Raw genomic sequence first — 8132 nt, forward strand, 5'->3', positions numbered from 1 at the left:
TGGCATGGCACACGTTGATCCGCAGATGTCCTTCAGGGAGCGAGTGCTCATTAATAACCTGGTAGCAAATGTGCTGTGGCACAAGACCAAAGCCCTTCAGCCTTCGGACTGGCTACTCATGAGAGTGAACTGGTCACTCATGCACTCTGTATGGCACGGGAAGCACTGGCTGAGGCTGGGGTTTCTCTGCCTGCCAGTGGGTGAGGGCGGATCTCCTCTCTGTTTCAAAGAACAAATTTGACCTCAGGTCTTCGCTCATTTACCAGCTTCACATTCCCTATTGCCGTACAAAAAACTGGAGGAAGGGCCTTTGCTATGTATGCCCCCAGGGTCTGGAATGCTATTGCCAAAACTGCAACTTGAATCGCTACCAATGAGATATCTCAAAACTGCTCTAGAGGAGTTGTACACCCCTAGCTGCCACTGCTATTCATTGGCGTAAAATAAAATAAAATGTTTCGCTCCGGATGACGCTGGCAAGTATTATCTGTATTTTGATTTAGCGTGCTGATCTTAAAGGTGCATTGAAAAATCATACTCCGACTGATGCTTCTGTTGTTGTGGAGTAACTCATGCAGCCAGCTATGGCTCTAGTGTTTGGTGTTACATGTTATTTATGTAGTTTATTGTTAAAAATTCGGTCACGGTCCCTATGATCGCTGTTACATTGCAATTATGGCTTTATTTTTTGGTGATTTCGAAAAGTTATTTGGTTTGGACATGTATGTTTTGTTATAGTACGGAGTTAGACTGATGGCCTTAATCTAAGTTTTCTTGTGGTTGTTGTTGTTTGACTTGCATCCCACTGGGATTTTTGCACACAGCGTTGGTGTACTGTGCTTTTTCAGGAATATTTTGCTGTTTTTTTTCCATGGATTTTCTGTTTGCACAGTCACACATAATCACTTTAAGATGTTTTCTTGTTCGTGTTTTTGTTTGTTGTGGTTGCACCCGATTCAAGAGCCGAATGGATCACAGGGCTATACCAAATAAATAAATAAACTGAAACTGAAAAAAACCTGAAAAAAAACCGGTCAGGGCCTGGTGGGTGTCTCTGCCAGAGTGATGAACTTCAGGCGTATGCCCGTGAGGCGGCTGCTGTACGAACAGGGGGAGCTACCCTGGAAGTTGCCGGCCCTCAGCCTGATGAGAGACGCAGCAGGGAGCCTGGGGTGTGGAAAGGAGCTCATCTTGTTAGATCTGAGCCTGGTCGACGACACGAGCCAGCCAGGTTATTACCAGAGCCTTTTGGACACGTGGCGGAGCTTTGAATGGAGCAGGGTACGCATGTACTATGCCCTCAAACATTTCTTGAACGAGCCCTTGTTCTGCAATGGCCTCTTTAAAGGGATCAGCGCAGAGAGGACTTTGGCTCTATGTTTCACCTCAGTAGGGGTATTGACAGTCAGCAACCTCGTAAAGGGCCACCAGTGCAAGTGGAAGACCGCAGCTATGGTCGCCAGCACTGTGGGACTCCGCTCCATGCTCGCCGGTGAGAAGCTGCTATGGGACATGCTCTGAGCCATGCAGGAGCTGCGTTTGAAGCCCTGCATTTTCAGGACCTGACGAACCTACTAGACACAAAATGGAGAGATAATTTATCTCCCCTAATTGAGGTCGCCCCCCAGTGGAAGCAGATGTACAAGCCTCCCGTTGCAAAACGCTGCGGCAACCTCCAATGGAGGTTAGCGCACTGGATGGTGCCCTCGGCTGTGACTCAGCCGAATCTCCCCAAGGGTACCAGACTCTTGTGCGTTGTGGAGCCAGGGAAGATCTGGCCCACCAGTAATTGGGGTGTCCGCGGCTCAACCCAATGTTCCGCCTTTTGGGGTCCATTTGTAGGAGACTGGAGATGCCTTTTTACAAAAGCAGTTTAATATACCTGGCAAATAAGCGCCACAATCTTGCAAACTTCATCTGTGCCCAAGAAAAGTTGGCAGTTTACAAGACGAGGAAAATTATAGTGCAAAGGTGACACTGAAAACACTGACGGCTGCTCTGTGGTGGCAATGTTGAGGGGCCTGCTCAAGGCACAGCTCCACCTGCAGCACGCGTACCACTCCAATGACGACCTTATTCGTCGCGTGTGGTGTGCGTGACGATGTGGTGTTTGTGTTGTGCGTGGAACCTGCACTGCATGTGCCGCGGGTAGTGGTTCTGACATGAAGTTGATCTGCCCACTGACCATCGGCTTGCCATCCGTAAGATGTGCCTGCCATTCTTCCACTCTGGTGGTGGGTGTACATCCAGGACCCCATTTAAACCCACAGTAGTCTGGTCTCGGCTAGCTGATGAAAGTTGCAAGTGAGAATTTCATCATCGCGTTACAAGAAAATGAGCTGAGTGGACTTGTCGATGACTGGTACCAGAGGTGTCAAGATCAGCTTCTGCGGACGAGGCTCGTGAAGGACACTACTGTGCAGTTGGAGTCAGTCGCCCTCCAGCAACAACGAAGGGCAGAGGAGTGATGCTCACAACAACGAGCGGAGCGCCAGGTGGCTATAACACAGCAAGTTGGCACAGTAGGGAGCACAGCTGGTGCATCGGCCAGTCATCTCAGTCGACTCATGGAACCTGAATCTGTCCCGTGACCTCCTTCCAACGGGCGTTCGACACTTCCCGTGGCCTTAACGTACACATAGCCTGGCACAAGCGTCATGGTGACGTCACCGCCACTTTGTGGCAAATGTCATTTGTTGTTGTTGGTTGTGACGTGATGCTGTATTCGATGTGTTTTATATCGAAATCGGTTTCAGCGCTTTTGCTGCTGGCAGCAATAAAAGTGGTTTAAAGTCTAGTGTGTTTCGTTGCTCTGGGGACTGGGTAGATCGACGATGATTGATGTCCGGGTCGCCGCGTTGATGGCGTTCGTGACGATTTCTCACTTCACAGAGTAGGCCGCATGAAGGCTACCCACCTTCCAGTCCGGTGTGTACGGTAGTTGCACCGTGGCACTGTGATTGCGTTACAGCAGCCTGGATAGCACTGGGGGCTGTGCGGCATCCAAAGTCCCAGATCTGCTGCCCCCTCCACTCCGTCCCGTCCCTCCCCCATAGCCTTTTTCGTGACCCCCCACGTGGCACCCTGTTACGGTCACTCATTACTCAGTCCCTTGCACTGCCACTGCCGTATTAATCTCTCGATTTTTTGCGACTGCTTTTTAAACTCTGTTATGAAGCGCCACAGGCTAAGGTGCTCTATATGAATGTAAAATAAGATAGGGAAAGAAACGTATTTTCCCAGCCCGCCACCTCCCAGCAGCAAACCACCATCAGCCCCCATCCCCGGGCCCTCTCAACACCCTCGTTCACGCATGCACAGTAGGGCAAACGGACGCAGAAAAATAGATACATGCAAAGATCCCCCATGTAGCCTTAGCAGACTCGTGGCAAGTGCTGTTAGCAAGCATCTATGAAGGTCAACACGGCACATGAGGGGGTGGATGGCCAACACCACGCCCGATCGCCTTTATCTCCCTAGTGCTACTCATTTGAACCTGAATCGACCAAGTACAATGAATAAGGTACTAGTGTTAACTGTTCGCAGATATCGAACTCGGATGGCCAGGTTCATAGTGCAGCGCACTAACCAATGCATCACCACTCCCTACATGCAGACACACACAGAGACACACAGGCATAAACAAATATGGAGACAAACACGGAGAGACACATAAACGTAGACATTCATACGGGACACACACAGACATGGAGAGACACACATGGACACCAAGCCAAACACAGACACAGAGACATAGAGACACACAGAGATACGAAGACAAATACACAAATACACTCAAACACGGAGACAAGACACAGAGGCACAGACACGGAGACATGCAGTTTGGCAAGTTCTTGTCATGGGTTTTGGTAGCACAACTTCATGTCTTTGTTCTTGATATAACATCGGCATGAGTGAAGGATCGTGAATTCACTCTCAGCTACAACGCATTCCAACTCATCCACCCACCGACTCGGGCCCACAGTGTTTATTTGGTTTTGGTGTGTTGTGAAGATCGAGCGAACTCATTCAAAAGTGGACCGTGGCGTGTTGGAGGTTGAGGCACCGTTCTAGACAATGATGATAATTGCGATGTTTCTCTAGAAGATATGAGTTATCTCGACGTGGTCAGTGCAATTATTATCCACGTGAAGGTGTGGAAAAGCAGATTAACCACGATATATTTTACCTTGCTGCTCTCGTCAAGGAAAATAAACCATCACGTGAACTCCGGTCATCCTCGCGAGTGGCTTTTGGCTAGCCATCACACAAAGACGGTCACTGCATCCCGTGCTGTCGGCGGCGCTTCTGCGGCCGTCTGGAACATTATTTCGTCCGATTTTAGGAATATACTGGAGCAACGCACTTTTAAATCTGAATTTTTTTCAAACTGTTTTTTGTGGTTAGTTTGTTGTCCTTCCCCCACACCTCCGATTAGCACGGTTGGCTACATACGGTGCGGAAAAAGAGGCTCAACATAGACACATTTTCACTACATTGTAGTACCTGCAGGTATCTGTTCATCATAACCACCATTCATCAATCATGTATCTCCCAGAAGTACCTTATTCATTGTAACGTGAGTGAAAATAAGAGGACATTAAGTCGTTCCAATTTCACCCTGACCCGTGCATCTTTACACAAACAATAGAAGGCCAACTTCAGGCCAAGAGCAGTTATTTTATTGACCACCAATAGCACCACATAACTGGATAAGAGCAGTTATATTGTACACGTGTTTTGGTTGGAGGTTTAAATAATTGAAATGTTTTCCTGAATAAGAAATTCTAAAAAGTTGGATAGCTTTCCTTTGTAATTGATATCACTGGATCTTCAATTTAAGTGTCTCCTCATTTCTGTATAATAGTGAAATCTACAGTCCACTGTTGGACAAATATCTCCCCATGCCAGAATCAGACAAACAGGTTGTTTGACATTCATGATTTTAAATGGAATTCAGTTTTAAATCACATTTCCACTCTGCAGAAACTTATTCTTAATGTTAAGGTTGGAACGTGAGCAATAACCATAGACTTCATCGAAGCCGAATATAAATCTTGAAATCTACATCCTTAGACACGCAAACGACTTTAGGATAATGCACTGTTGATGTGTTCGCTAGATTTATCTGCGGTCTCCTTTAAGTTGTTTTTTCTTCCACCACGTCCGCGGACCATTCTTGTGACGCAGTTTACGGGCTGAATGTTTCTTACCCGCCTCAACAAATACAATAAAATCAAAGATGTACTGAAATACAATCAGCTGCATGGTGGTTGATGCCGCGTATTAAAAAAAATGTGTTTCAAATATCTCATTTGGAATAACATGCATTGGGAATATCAAAACATAACAAAATGTGTGGCCAGCTTCAGTGCCAGCTGCCTCAGTATCAGGATATACAGTATGGGATTTTTAAATGTTTTTTTTATTTGAGTAGCAAGTAGCCTAGCAAATGCTGCAAAGGGAATGTTCCCAAGCCAAGTCCGACACAGTGAAACTTGGCATGTATAATAGTACACTGTAGAACTGGAAACATTCAACTGGAATGTTGAATTTGTCCTATTAAAACATTGAGCACAATCACCTTGAAAGTGTCTTAAAATGAATCATTACAGTTTGGGTAAGCATTGCAATGTCAACACAATTTTGGAGTTCAAATACTGTACAATCAGATATAGAGATGTATGTGTAACAGTGGTATGGGAATGAATAGCTGAATTGGAGGGGGAGGGCAAGCGGGAGCATAGCAGATTCTTGCAAGAAAACAATATAAGGCCCGGAATTCACATGCAAAGCAGTAAATGATGGAGAAAAGAGAGTGAGTAAAAAAAAAACATTAAGGTAACATCTGGGAAAAATGTCATCCTGTTTTGGCAGAATAGTGACTGATTTGGCCCGTCGACCGAATTCCATCATTTGCCCTTCATCTAGCACCATCTCTGCCCAATGGGATCATATTCTGCCGCACCACATTCCACATTGTGCATTGCACCAGTGTGGGGAGGCCCACAGCACGAGCTGGAGACCGTGGAGTGGGCACAATGGCGGAGCAAGGATTTTCAGGCAGGGGAGGGGGCAACCCCTCCAGCAATGAAAAATTATAGGAGTTGTTAGTAAGGACTTGTCCCTTGTTTCTTATTCGACGCGTGTGCGGCGATGGCGCAGCCATCGATCGAGGGTCGAAATCGAACCGTGTGTGATCGGCATCGCGTTCGCTGAAGGTATGCCTTCAGGGAAGTCGTGGACTCTGTATACGGCACTATCACAAAGTGGCAGAAATTCTGCAACCAAAATTAAAATGGTAGCAATAAGTTCTCTGTGATGATGTTAGATGTTGCTAGTGGACATCCCGTCCGGCATAGTCCATAAATGCTCATGCATACACTCATAAGTACGAGCGACCTACATCAAATAACCTATACCCCACCAATCTTGATTTGAAGTTTTCGTGACTGCAGGAATCCATACTCTTTGGTTCTTTCGGTAAAGTCACGTAGGTAAAAAATAAATAATAAATCACGAAGTTTCGATCGCAATACAAGCAATCGTTATCAGGTAGAAAGATACAGCAGTAGAACTGCTGAACAGCAGAGGTTATATAGAGGTTTGAGGTGGGTGTCACCCAAGGGTAAGTAGGTGGGGTCAGAGATGGAAAGGAGTCCCATCGCCGCACGCACGTACAGCAGCTGCGTCAAAGGGAGAGATTGGCATGTTAATGTAAACGAGTTTAATGGAAAATGAGCCCCGTCGTCGCATACGAGCACCGTCGCTGCACGCACAGCCCCACTGTTTATACGTGTACAGAGTTCATGCGATGATACGTCAGGAGTGTGGGGGTCACGCAAAGGTCAAGGCACCATGGCCATAGAAGTAATTCAAGGGCGCTGGCAAGGAAGGTGTGAAAGTGTGATGGATATTGTGGGATAAAAAAAAACAAAAGATACATATTTGCAGATGTCATATACGGGGAAATAAATATTCACTGTGAGAATCTGTCATGAGACAGAGTAGATTTAGTTTTATTGGTGATAAATTGGACACCAAATGAGATTGCAGTTTAAAAAATGTGCTAATCTCCAAAGAAAAGCAAAAACACTTAAAACAATGCAAATGCGTATGTCTCGTTAACACCCAGCGATATTTTTCCCAACAAGAATCAAATTTTAGTTGTCTATCTCCGTAGAGAAGCATTTGACCCGTGTTAATCTCGTGTTTGACACTCCACACGATCACAAACCTACAGTGAGGGAAAAAAGTATTTGATCCCCTGCTGATTTTGTACGTTTGCCCACTGACAAAGAAATGATCAGTCTATAATTTTAATGATAGGTTTATTTGAACAGTGAGAGACAGAATAAAAACAAAAAAATCCAGAAAAACGCATGTCAAAAATAAGTATTTGACCCCACTGCAAAACATTACTTAGTACTTGGTGGCAAAACCCTTGTTGGCAATCACAGGGGTCAGACGTTTCATGTAGTTGGCCACCAGGTGTGCACACATCTCAGGAGGGATTTTGTCCCACTCCTCTTTGCAGATCTTCTCCAAGTCATTAAGGTTTCGAGGCTGACGTTTGGCACCTCGAACCTTCAGCTCCCTCCACAGATTTTCTATGGGATTAAGGTTTGGAGACTAGCTAGGCCACTCCAGGACCTTAATGTGCTTTTTCTTGAGCCACTCCTTTGTTGCCTTGGCCGTGTGTTTTGGGTCATTGTCATGCTGGAATACCCATCCACGACCCATTTTCAATGCCCTGGCTGAGGGAAGGAGGTTCTCACCCAAGATTTGACAGTACATGGCCCCGTCCATCGTCCCTTTGATGCGGTGAAGTTGTCCTGTCCCCTTAGCAGAAAAACACCCCCAAAGCATAATGTTTCCACCTCCATGTTTGACGGTGGGGATGGTGTTCTTGGGGTCATAGGCAGCATTCCTCCTCCTCCAAACACGGCGAGTTGAGTTGATGCTAAAGTTCTCCATTTTGGTCTCATCTGACCACAACACTTTCACCCAGTTGTCCTCTGAATCATTCAGATGTTCATTGGCAAACTTCAGACGGGCAAGTATATGTGCTTTCTTGAGCAGGGGGACCTTGCGGGCGCCGCAGGATTTCAGTACTTCACGGCGTAGTGTGT

The sequence above is a fragment of the Petromyzon marinus genome, chromosome 4 (assembly GCF_048934315.1).
Source record: "Petromyzon marinus isolate PM22_M1 ecotype Great Lakes invasive population chromosome 4, UKy_Petmar_22M1.pri1.0, whole genome shotgun sequence".
In the NCBI taxonomy this organism is placed as follows: domain Eukaryota; kingdom Metazoa; phylum Chordata; class Hyperoartia; order Petromyzontiformes; family Petromyzontidae; genus Petromyzon; species Petromyzon marinus.